At 39.6% G+C, this 13584-nt stretch overlaps 1 protein-coding gene across 1 annotated transcript in view; it reads left to right on the top strand.

The window, feature by feature from the left end:
- The first annotated feature begins 4439 nt into the window (after nt 1-4439).
- LOC116034585 (sodium- and chloride-dependent taurine transporter-like) overlaps nt 4440-13584 on the top strand; it is a 47550-nt gene continuing 38405 nt past the window's right edge. The window contains exon 1 of the mRNA XM_031277292.2: nt 4440-4845. The gene's annotated coding sequence lies outside the window, so the exon portion shown is untranslated. The remainder of the gene's footprint in view (nt 4846-13584) is intronic.

The following is a 13584-nucleotide window of genomic DNA, read 5'->3' as shown; positions in this document are numbered from 1 at the left end:
TGTGCTTTTTATTTGCCACTCTTAACACACAATTTGTGTTCTCTCCAGTAAACTGGGATTATAATTTGAGAGGATTGTACAATTATAAAAATCTATCCTAACTTTACAATCCTTCCAAATTATAGTCTTAGTTCACTGGACCAGTAACTATATAGTGCAGGCTACTGTACACACAATACATTCATGAAACAACAGGGAGCGGACACCTCAATGGTTTTTGATGAATAGTCTGTTACTGTCATGCGTGCATTGATATTATCACTTAATTATCTTCATAGTTTCTAGATTTTGGAGTCCAATTTTTCAGCGTCTTTCTTTTCTATGTCCATATAGCGTATACGAGGAAGCAAAGCATATTTGGGAAGACGCAAACTCGCTATAATAAAACAGCGAGAAATTGCGTGGCAGACAATAGCGAACGGACTGAATCATAGTCTAAAAGTATACATTCACGAACCACTACTCTTAACTGAAACCATTCTGCTCACTTTTAATCCAAAATATACAACTGTTAATGTGTGCAAATTATTACTAGCCTAACTCCTTGAATGTTATAATTATACCTCCAAATTTGACCATACATAAAAGCCTGAGATATCTTTAAAAAAAAAAAAAAAAAAAAAAAGTGCTATTTCAAGTTTCAGTTTTCTGTATTCTGGTCAGGAAGGAAAAGGAAATGAGGTTCTAGTGGCGCTGAGTATTATATTCCTTGAGCACTGAAAGGTGCTGTGAACACACCAAGCACACTGGCTTCCCATTTACCTCTGTGAAGAAGTGTGTCCATATTTCTCCTTTGGGACGAAGACATGTTCCACCTGCATGGACAGTGTGTAGCCTGTACAAGCGTGTGGGATCTATAATAGCGTATCCAGCATAGGGCCTGCTACTCTTATTAGGATAGCGCAACCCCCAGTGGACAAATAGGAATATTGAAAAATTGGAAAGAATGACTTCTCTGCAAATTTCACGTGTTACAAGGTCATCCAGTGGGCCCGCCAAAGGATCAGATTGGATCAGGCCGGTTCTGGCCACAGAGTCGTATGTTTGACATCCCTGTGCTAGAGTGTACGCGTCATTTGCAAACAGCTAGCTATATGGGACCAGGCTATTTCAGGGAACAAAATCCTTCATTCCAAACGTCACATCGCTGATGCTTTAAAGGTGATCTATTATATAGCATTTTCAGGTTTATACTTGTATTTTGTATTTGTACTTGAACATGTTTACATGCTTTAATGTTCAAAAAACACTTTTTTCCCTCATACTGCCCATGGCTGCTGCACCTGTATTAATACTAATATAATATCTAATATAATATAATACAAGTTTCCCTGGTGTTAGCACGCAACTCCTATAGTTAGCAGTGCACAGTAATAGAATATAGCAGCACTTTCTACCATCACAAATCACAGATAAATTCTTCTAAACCAAATACTACCCAACCGGACATGTTTCAACAGTAATGTGACCCGAAATTGGGAAGAAATTAACAACGTTGGGAGCCAAGATTACATCTTTAACTGCCGTTAGCATGAAGCTACATACGACAATGTTAACACTGCAGTAGCTTAAAAAACAACCACTCCAGTCCTGCCTACCTGGAGCAGATGACCAATCATAGAAGGCCGACTCGGTGTTACTGACACCGAGCAGAGAGTAGAAACAACTGTTGAAACCGGAGCATTCAGAACAGTGGGAAATCTGAACGTTTTAGCTCACGGGGATTTCTCTGAAATACGTTGACCTCATTATTTGAAGCTCTGGCCACATTTCACATGACAATCCAACATTATAACATTATAGATATGACAGAAAATACAGAAAAGCATAATAGTTCACCTTTAAATGTTTGAGTTTGCTGCAATATAACTGCAATCTCCGGTCTCTCTTTGTTCATCTGTTCTTGAATGTACTGAAGCGTGCGACAGAGAGTGAGCTGTACCCAGCATGCTGTTCGGCTGTGTAACAGTTAACATGGGTCCCCTCTAAATACACTACACAGTGTGTACATAACACAAAGCTAATAGGCCTATATATGTTCCGTTGATCTCAAGAACTCACACTCGACAATGCTCTTCCTTGGGTCGTCACCGCCAAGTGTGAAGTACATCAGGTGAATAGTTGACAAGAAAATCAAAGGACAGACAGTCGGCTGCATTAATCTCATATCCTCATTTGTGCCTCCAAAACCATAACTCTCAGTCAGTCATTACCTAACCCCAATCAAACACACTAGTGACTTTTACAACCATTCAAGGGCTCAAGATAAGACATGGCTACACATTTTTTTTTAGGGCAGAGGTTATCACTAGCTGTCAACACATTGCCCCTAGAGATATACATATAATGAATTGGTCAAGTGATAGGATTTGGCCAATGATGATGAACCTTTCCATCATGGCAAAGTGAAATATAGTCCGTGATCTCTCAGTTCATTTTCGATTTCCAAGGTCTACGGACGTTATCAACGGCTGTAGACCAGAATGCCTCTGGATGAAATTGGATAGACCTACAATCAATCCGAGCGACGGACAAATGTTAACAGACTACAGCGTGTAGAGATGAGCTGTGATGGTGTAGCATCAATGTGTTTGTGAACCAGTGTTGCAGTTTTTGCCATCAGAATTTAAAAAAATAGTACTTCAACAGAAAGCTCCACAGCTGCAGCCATCTTGGTTGTTTTCGAAAATTCATCAACGCCGCTCCTCTTTACTTAGCTAAGTTTATGCTCGCCATAGGGTCCCCACAGCGAAGGTGCGCGAGCCAAAAAAGTATTTTGCAAAAAGCACAAATTGTCAGTCATCGTACCAGACCCGCCCCATATAGGATACATGGTTGTGACACGGTCTGGTCGGCTGGAAGTCTGTCTGAATGGGAGGGGGACCAGACGTATCTGCCAGAGCAAATAAAACTGAAAAATGAGCTTGCAGAAAAGTCTGTTTCCCAGGCTACCTGTAAGTAAATAAGAAAAGAAATGTATTAAAAGCCAAGAGGCAGAAAAGTGGAGCTAAATGATCATCATTATGTTGAATTAGAGCAAAAATAAAACCTCTGGTACACAAATCTGTGTAAGAAATGTAAAAAAAAAAATCCCTATTTTTTCTTTTTTTCTTTTTTTTTTAAAGGTGAACAAACACAAAATGTCCATACACATGACAAAGGTAGGTCAGCTGAGCCAGGGTCTACCTCTGCAGCACAATGGACGACAGTTTGGGTAATCATTTTTTTATTTGAATATCGTTCTTTTCCCCATTAGACATGTTGCCAGTGTTAACATTAGCGTGTCTGTCTAACTATTCAAATCATTCACCAAACTTTTCTTAACGATACAAAATGCTCGGCCACAGATGCAGCATGAGAACAACCTTATTCACTCTGAATGTTCTGCCGAGAAACATTTACAAAGCTGACTTGTTATAAAAAGAATACCTGCATGAATTTCCACTGGCCTAAAATGTTTACGACAAATTCACATAGTACAACACACTAATATCTCAAATAATGATAGTGAAAACATTGAATAAATGATACCACAAAGTGTGATACATTTAAAATAAATGTACTATTAAGTGCAATAGAGACACAAGATACCATCGGGATATTATAGAAATTTCACGGACACCATTACAGACCAATAAACTCATTTAGCAACGTGGACAGAGTCTGTATAAGAATATTAGTGAAATCAAGACACTGAAAGATCAACTGTACTGGAATACAGTATTAAGCCCCTATGCATAAGGGGTGGTACAAAATAACATGAACACCTGGCCTCCAACACAATAACACTGCAATCAACACTATTGAGTTTTAGAGTTGGTGACAGGCAGGCATTGACAATGGATTGCATTAAACGGTAATATGTTCCTGTTGTTGTTGTTTGCATTTTGTAGGCCCAAATTTGTTAAGGTGGTATTAAAATTGCTAAACACTCAGTAGGCTGTTTGCACTGTAGCCTGTCAAAACATTGTAGCCTTTTAATGGATGATTCTTCAACTTCAAATTTTCACTGAGAACCAGAGCTGCTGCTGTTACCCTCCACGAACTCCTTACACTGTGTTCCTTCATTTCCACCGCCGCGATCGCTCACGGGCACGCGCGTGAAGAGAGAGAGAGGGTGTGTGTGTGTGTGTGTGTGTGTGTGTGTGTGTGTGTGTGTGGGGGGGATTAGTAAGGCTGAGTCTGTGTGCCCATGAGAGCCGGTTTAGATACCAACCAACCAACTCGTGAAATGGGTAGTGGGGGGACAGCCCCTTAATGATACATTCATGTGCTGCTCGTAAATCTTCCCTTCCTACTTCGAGAAACTGAAAACACTTGCGTATCACTTGGCGGAGCCTTTAAGTGCTTATATGGTAGGCAGTTGATGATAAAAAAAAAAAACGGACCCTGGTAGCTCTGCTACTGTGCTTTGTGGCCCAACGATGAGGAGAAATAGTGCCCCGATGCATGTTAGAGTTGACTTCATGTAGTCTGTACCAGCGGATTTTGGAAAGATGCACCGATGTCACAGTCCACATCACTTCCAATTCCACTTGGTGCCGTTTCGCTCGCGTAGCGCGCACTTGACAGAGTGACTTGACAGTCAGAGGCGGGCCCTAATGCAGGAGGAGGCAGGCCGGTGTTTTTCCACTGCCGCGGATGTCTCATGTCCCCCCTGTTCCGAGAGACAAAGGTCAGAAAGAGAGGCTTATAAACACTCTAAAATATAGTCCACCGACGCGTCCAGCCCTCAGTCGCTCTCACGGACACAGGAGGACACGGACAAGACGAACCGTGCAAGTGACCACGCTCAAAGGACATTAAAAGGACAAAATAATATACAAAATTACATCTACAGAGCAGGTAACGAAAAAAAAACCCTACTACATCCTCGTTGCACACCTCTGAAGCAGGGTTTGGAGGGATGACTGTGCTACTCGTAGTCATTTTATTATGATTTTTTATTAGAAATTATGATTTGAATGCGTTTATTTGTATCTGTATTGTGTCTGGATGAGATGTTTTTGTGTGCAAATCAAGAAGAGGAGCAGTTAGGTGGAGTGTATGTGCAGGTATGGATGGATAAAATCAATTAGCAGTCCTTTATTGTGTGAATTGGTGGTTTTACTGGTGACAGTTTGTGCGCAGGTGGGGAAGCTGAGATGTAGATTTGGATAGGCGGCTATCTCTCTCTCTGTCTGGCTGTCTTTGCGGTGATTCCTGTGCTGGTGGGTTTGCAATTTCTTAAAAAAAAGCGTTATATGCAACCAAGGGTTTTTTTTTTTGGTTTTTTTTCTTCCCACTTTTTCCTCATGTGTTTGGTGCCGACTATTGCCCACACGCGTGCTTCAAATGCTTTTGAGAGATATGTTTTATTAATGTATTTTTTTTGGGACGTAGAGCAGTCCATGTTTTAGACTTTCAGGTCTTTAGTGGGTATTTTCTTTTATAGGCTACAGTACAGCCTGTCTACTTTTTCCACATCTGTATATACGTGTAGGCTATTCTAACGAAAGGAAATAGTGAAGTAATTTATTCTTTATTTGTTTAACTTTGTCATTTAAATCTGTTATTGAACTGTACCAGAAAAGGGAAGTGGAGCGCGTATAGCGGTGAGAAGGCGGACGCTCGTTCAGTCGCACGTTGCACATTGTGCGCTCTCTCTCTCTCTCTCTCTCTCTCTCTCTCTCTCTCTCTCTCTCTCTCTCTCTCTCTCTCTCTCTCTCTCTCTCTCTCTCTCTCTCTCTCTCTCTTCAATTCATTATAATTGAATTCGAATGGGCTTTATTGGCATGGGAAACAGGCGGTTATATTGCAAGCAAGTGTGAAATATAAACAAAAATGTAGGCTACATCTCAACAATCTTTCTCAATCCAAAATGCTTTATTGGCATGAATGTCTCTCTCGCGTTTTGCCTCTCTATCTCTCTCTCTCTCTGTCGGATCTCTGTTTCATTTTTTTTTTTGGTGAACAGCCTTAGTTATTAACTAATTGTGACCATGTAGAAGTGCTTTGTTTTAATTTGCCGGAATTTTTTAATTAATAGTTTTGGGCATATATGCGTTGTTGACAGTGTATGGGAAGTATAGCCAGTTCCCAACATTAAGTACACCTCATATGTCAAATGCATGTAAAAGTGCATCATTCTTGAAACACAAGTCTGCATGCAGGTTTGACATGCCTTAATAATTATGGTTGCTGTATTGAGCCTTCATTCTTGGTTCAGTTAGTGGTGTCTCTTTTAGTTTATATGTGTGGCTGTCATATGTCTTGTAATGGCCGAAAAAGATAAAGGCTTAATGAGGGCTGCAAAGTTTCTTTGGTAGGGCTGAGTTGTGATAACTTTCCATTTTGGATGGATGAGTTTCAACGTTGGAAAAGTACCCAGAGTTGTTAATGTTCAGAGTCCAACAAACCTATAATGGATGGTTTGTTGGCAAAGAGCGCCGTACAAAACATTCGGGCAGCCAGGTATTGATAGGCAGATACAGTCTAGATGACAAAACATGAGTTTTAGTTCTTTGAACATCATTTTTTTTTTTAATTGAAGTTCTTACATATAAAGTTATTCATACCATTTCAAATTTTAAAAAATTAGGCCTGGATAGTTTTGATAAGCTGTTTCGAAACTGGATTTAGAGTCAACACAATGTTATCAAACTCCAACCTGTAGTTGCAGATTGACCATGTTGTGTGTCACAATACATACTCTACAAGGTAAGACTCTACAAGGTATGCTGGTATTTTGTGCTCCAAATCGCAAGGAGTCAAATCTTTTTTGCTTAGGATTGTACTGTTTGCAGGATGGAAAAGCCCCTGAAACAGCATTTTAGATCTTTATGGATCAATAAAACTCTCCCCAGAAACCTGCAAATGAAGTTCTTGTTGGTAAGCAGCACTTTCAAAGATGGCCACCAACCACATTTAGTCAGCATTTGAGAGAAATGTAGACAGTGGCAGATAGAAAATTCTGAAACAAAGTGTAACATCACATTTTTGGGAATCTTTCGTTGTAGCTGTCGTTGGCGTTGACCCTCCCATTTGTTTTCCCTCTGGATCACACATGACTGGCTGATAAACTGGTATACAGGTCCTACCTTGGTTATGCAGACACAAAACTGTGTGTGTGTGTGAGCTCCTGGCCTATGAGTTTAATCTAATTTTGGCTTCTATAGAGTCCTCGTCGAGCTGATGTGTGACATTCTTTTGAATCGGCCACTGTGAGCTCAGGATCGCATCAGAACTTTTGCATCTCAGGGTTGACTATAATACTCTCTTTGTGTCCTGTGGTTGGTTCTGTAGGCAGCACACTTTCTCCTGCTGCTGAGCCAGTCATTCTCAGTTCTTCATCTGATTATGAAAAAGGCATCGCTTGAACACATGGAATGCATCACTTCCTGTGTTGCATGTTTACAGTTGCAAACTTAACGGTTTCATGGACTGGAAATATTAGATTTTTATGCCAAACGGGCATTTAGTGGAGTGAAAAGGTACTGGCATTTTGTAGTTTTTGAGTGTCTTCCTGTCAGTCTGTCGAAGCATTTAGTAGTTTAAAGTATTAACTGCAGTCTTGTTTGCTGTGAAAGAATTGATTAACTATGTAACCTGAGGTAAGTGAAATCTCAGCAACAAGCATGCCACAGTACTTTCTCTACAAATGAAAACTGAGAGAGAGCCTACAGTAACACAGTGAATAAAATCATCAACCAGTTACACTGCAAGAGCTGCTGTCAGACTTGCAGTAAATGAGTGTGTCCTTAATATCCGCTCTTTAATGAACCTTCACTGCTACTGTACACATGAACCAGCATGACCCACAAACACTCACACAACTGCCCCTTTTCAATCCTGTATCATTTTATATAATTGTGTTGTAGTTTGAATAAATAATAATTGTGGTCAGCAGCTTTTGAAAGATTGTATTTACCTACGCAGCTGAAGGTTAAAGCAGTAAAGCTGTGGATTTACAGCCAGCTCTCATGGGAGGGGAGGACTTGATGCTATTAAAAGGAATGCCAAGCGCACATTTTCATGCAGGATGATGGAAGTCAGTCATTGTTATGGAAGGTGACCGACTATAATGGACCAGCGCCCCCTCGTGGCCGTCATACTCGTTTATCGACGGATGATTGATATGTTGAAAAACTGGATCTTCAGAACAACCAGAAATGTGAAGTAGCAAGCAAAAGCGACCTTTTTAAGTGAAAGATTTCATAGAAAGTTTCACCATCCATCTACAGTTCCATGACAACTGAACAAAGTCAGCTGCTGCTGAAGACCGCGTAGCACGGCCGAAAAGCTCCAAAACAAGCGAGTGGGTGCATTTTTGGTTATGTCGCCATTGGACCTTTTTAACCAATGGATGAGGAATTTTTTTGAAATCTCTGCATTGATCATTAGAACAACATGAAGGTGGGAGAAGCAACCTTATGTGAACGATTTTAATGGAAGGTTTGAACATCTCCAGTTCCACGACAACTGAGCAAACGCAATCTGCTGATGTGTGATATGGTCAAAATGCTCCACAACAAGCAAGTGGGTGAACCTTGGGTCATAGTTTTGTCGGCTGCTGTTTCCAACGTAAATGACAATTGCTCTTCACAAGAAATGTAGGGATGCACCAAATCTAGATTTTTGGGGTTCGGCCGAATACCGAATCCACTGGTTAAGATTCTGCCGAATACCGAATCCTACTCCCATCCTCAGTCCATTAACACATTAAACACATTCATGAAGTAAACAACGTCCACAGCAGTGTATTTTTCATTTTATTTTATTATAACAAAAAAAAATAAATAAAAAAAATAGGCAACATAATGCCAGGAAGACAAGTGGGGAAAAACTATTTTTACAATTACCATAGGCCTATGTTTACCCTATCTCAAGATATGCAATATCCAAAATATTACCAGCAAAGGTAATGGTGGTCTGGTTAACACAAGTTTTTAGCAGTGACTGTCCTTCTTTTGCCGTACCTGAAGTTGCTGCATTTTGGCTGCTGTCTGTAGATTCCTTCATGCACAACTCGTATTCTTTTGGATGTTTCGTAGGGTTCGGTTCGGTGGAAAAAAATTCTAAGGTTCGGCAGAAACCGAACCCCGTCAAAAAGCCCAATATTCGGCCGAAGCCGAATTCTGGATTCGGTGCATCCCTGAATTAGTGTGATATTTGTCTGGTATTTAGGGGCTAATTTTACCAGTCCAATGCCTGTCTTTGGTCTGTCAGTAAAGAAACGCCAACAAGTCCTGCTGCTGAACACTTTTAAAATAGGTAATGTATGTAACTTTTGATTGTGTTCATTATAAATCAATCTGCCAAATATTTAAATTATTAAAATATTATTATAAACAGTGTTGGGCAAGTTACTTCCAAAATGTAATACATTATAGATTACTAGTTACTGTCATTTGAGAGTAATTAGTTATATTAATATTACTGTCTCTGAATTGTAATGCGTTACACTACTTTTGCATTACTTTTGAGTTACTTTCACCAAAATAACAGGGGAAGTTTGATTTGGCAGCTAGCTTGTTAATTTCACCACCGGATCAATAAAGTCTCCTCTTTATCCACTTTAATACTTCATAGATTATTCATATTTTGTATAATTAATATAAATATGCAAAGTAACTAAAGCTATAAAAAATAGATAAGTAAAATGTATAATAGGCAAGTAGGAGAAAATGAAAATACTCAATTAAAAGTACGGCATTGTTGTAAAATGTTTGTTTATAGCACTTGAATAAGAAATTCATGTTGTTTAGTTTAAAACACTCTAAATGAAATGTTCAATTATAGTGTGATTAAAACTCACTATTTACATTATTTACAGTACTTGATTTACAGCTGATTTGTGAAAAGGTAGCCTACACAACCTTATTTAACAGTAATATAGTATTACTGCGAACCGTCACAGGAAGTGCCTTTATTTTGAAGTAGGCTACACGGAAGTTGTCTGTTGTGTAGCCTACTGTCGGTACACGATCCGTTCTGCCTGCACGATCCGTTCTGCACATGCGCAAAATGTTAGCGCGTGCGCGGTTGTACGAGAATTTACGACACTGCACGATCTGTTCCACGCTTCCGGTCGACAGCCAAGCTAACGTTAGTTTAGCTAACAGCTAATTCGGCTAACTGCTAGCTGAGACAGCATGTAATAACTTTAAAAGACCCTCAAAATAAAACTTGAAAATAAACGTTGACATATATAACAAACACCTAACATATATAACAGCTGTTACGTCAGTTCTACTTTACTTGTGCTCATTTAAAATACAATCACTCAATACTTGTCTTTATTGTTATTACTGTGAAGTCTTAATTTAGCTGTAGCCTGCTTTTCCCATTACGTTTGAGTTAACGTTATTTTAGACTGAATCTAGCTGTCAGCTAGCGGTTAGCCGAATTAGCTGTTAGCTAAACTAACGTTAGCTTCCCGGTGGAGGCTAGCCATAGGCTAGCGTGGAACAGATCGTGCAGGTCGTATGGATACGTAAAACAGTATTATCTTGCGCATGTGCAGAACGGATCGTGCAGGCAGAACGGATCGTGTACCGACACCTACTCTTGCTAGCTTACTGAGATGCAACATGTCCGTAAGGCTTAAGTTGTTCACTTTCTCGTTTGTAAAACTGCAACATATTGAACAGTAAATGGTCACAGTAAAAGACAAGCGTTTTTGGTCGTCTTTCGAAGCCAAAATGCAATGATATTTACGTGTAGCAAGCCTCATCATTAATTCCCGACATGTTTACATCTCTCAGCCGCTGACGTACCGTCACCTGTTGGGACATACATGCTGTCCGTACCGTCTCTGGTTCTGGCTCTGACCACGGGAACAGAAACAGGACAGCTCACTTCAACGCAGCGTAATAACTCCTGAAAATAATATCCATCTCGCAAATGTATCTGTCTCTACAGTCATCTCAACCATCGAATACAGCGACAGGAAAATAATACGGCTTTTTTTTTTTTCCTGTGAAGAAATGTGTCGCGGTGTTGGTGAATTCTTAAAAAAACCAATGCACCACTAAATGTTGCGTTAAAATGCGTTGTAACTCGCGTTACTGAGACTGTAACGAGTATAATATTACCGAAATTGAATTAGTAATGCGTTATATTACTGCGTTAAAGCAAAAAGGAATACATTACTGTAATTGCGTTACTTTTGTAACGCGTTACTTCCAACACTGATTATAAATGATATGTCCCATCACAATTTTGAAAAGCCCACGGTTACAACAAATTGCTTGTTTTGTCTAACAGTCAAACCCTAACCTAAACAGGTTCAGTTATCACATACTGTAAAGCAAAGACAGCTGAGGAACTAGAACAATTCATGTTTGAATTTTTCCTAGAAAGAAAATCCCAAACAATTCGATGATATTCCAAATAGTTGCAGGTTTCAAAACATTATGATTCTGTTCTGATCTCTATTAATGGTATTTTATTTGCATGAACAGCAGTTGAAATGCCATCTGCTGGTAAAATGAAGAGTAGTTCCCCTTTTTTAAATTTTTTTTTTTTTTTTTTTTTTTTTTTTTTAATCTCATGACTCCGACTTACTGCCAGCAGAATATTTTGTGATCTGACTCATTGACCCATTAACCTTAACCCAGTCAAATTGTTTATGTGAAATTTGCAAGTAAGCAGTTTGTACTTCCCACATATCTGATATGACATGAATGCAGGCTTAAAATGATTAAAGCTGGCACATTCTTGCAGCCAGCAGGTAATTCATGATAAACCCCAGCTTAGTACTAAACTGACTCAGTTAGTATGAGAGCAGGGATCTCTGTTAGGGAAAGCCTCTGAACAACCCTTTTTTTGGGGAAAGTTTGACCTGACTGATACCGATGCTACACATATTGGTCTGTTGTTTTCAGATAATTTCAAGAATGCCAAGTCACATTCTCACACAGTCTACGTATATACAAATCTTAGTTTAAGTCGCGGAGTGTGTGGTAATGTTGGCAGTGTGTGTAAACCAGACTGAAGCATATTGACCTAAATGACATGACATTTAGTAGCCTACTAGAATGAACAAAAAAAAAATGTATTACCAATAATCAACAGTGACTATTGACTCTAGTTAGATAAGCCTGAAAGCTATGCAACTCTCTCTGTTTATCTTTAACTTTTTATACTTCCTGTTATCTCTGTTTCTGCCTCTATCTCGCACACTCATTCTGATGCTCTTCTACACTTTACTGTCTGTCACCCTGTACTGTCAATAATCTCGCTCAGTTTCTGTATCTGTCAATTCTATTTTTGTCTATCTGCGCGTGTCTCACTTTTCTTTGTCACTCTTTTTAGTAACCCTTGTCTGTAACTGTATACCCCTCTGCCTTTTTTCTTTTTAGCTCCCCTTTTCTCAGTTAACTTTTAACAGGTCTTTCTTTCACCAACTTTGTCCCTCTGCCCCTCACCCATTTCTCTCTTGTTTTTCTCCCCTTCTCTCTCTGACTCCCTCCTTTTTTTTCTCTTCATGTCCCATCGTTTCTCTCACACACTATACACACAGTAAAGTCTGTCTCTTTCTATTTCTCTAAAATGAAATTGATAAAAAGGGACGAGGAGATATGTGGAATAAGGCAGAGGATTAAAGAAGCGTGAGGAAATGGGTATAAATGGGAACAGTGGAGGACAGGAGGAGAAGACGAGAGTTGGATGAAGAAGGCAGGTAAAGGAGGAGAGGAAGAGAGGGAGTTAGTTGAAAAAGGAAGAGAACACGAGGGGGAGGGTAAACAATGTGTTAGAAACACGAGTGATAGATGATGATGAAATACATTTTTAGAATTGGGAAAACTAGAAGGAAAAAGAAGATGAGGAGAAAATGGGTGATGGAGAGGGATTTGGAGGAGTAAAATGTCAGTTCTGATTTTCAGTTAGCTGAAAAATAATGACATTTAACATTCTTTAGGCTGGAATCATGTTCATAAACTAACAAGAAGGAAGGCCTAAATAGCTTATTTGCAATGATGAAGCTGGTGTTTTCTTTTTTCTTTTTTTTTTTTACATGTGATCAAAACGGAAAGGAAAAGGACGAGATTGGAAAAAGAGGAGGATGAGGAGTGAAAGAAATGTGGAGCAGAGGTGTGGATTTAATAGGTGGTCAGCCCAGTGGAAATGTACATGGTCTTAAAATAGGAGAGTGTGTTATGTAAGTTGTGTGTGTGTGTGTGTGTGTGTGTGTGTGTGTGTGTGTGTGTGTGTGTGTGTGTGTGTTTTTATCTTGGCTGGGTTCTGAAGTCACTACATGAATCTTGGCCCAGAAATCACACGCATGCAGACACCAAACAATGAGTCTCTATGTTTTACACCAAGCTTATGGCCTGCGCTTTAAATCGTCCGCCAGTTAATTTTGATTCCCACGGCCGGTATCGCTCTCTGGACAGCATTTTGTAGGCAGCCGTGCAACACAAACATCCCCTGCTCGTGTATCACTGCTCTGACTTTTACCACCTTCATAGCTTCAAACAACTCTCTTTACTTGAATCTGCAAATTCCTTGCCCAACAACCAAACTTTAAAACAATATGGTGACATCTTTCTGATGGAGCTTCTTTGGCTGGCACTGGCAACTACTTCTGCTCATGCTCAC

The sequence above is a fragment of the Sander lucioperca genome, chromosome 6, assembly GCF_008315115.2.
Source record: "Sander lucioperca isolate FBNREF2018 chromosome 6, SLUC_FBN_1.2, whole genome shotgun sequence".
Taxonomy (NCBI): Eukaryota; Metazoa; Chordata; class Actinopteri; order Perciformes; family Percidae; genus Sander; species Sander lucioperca.
This window is presented reverse-complemented; position numbering and strand designations above follow the sequence as displayed.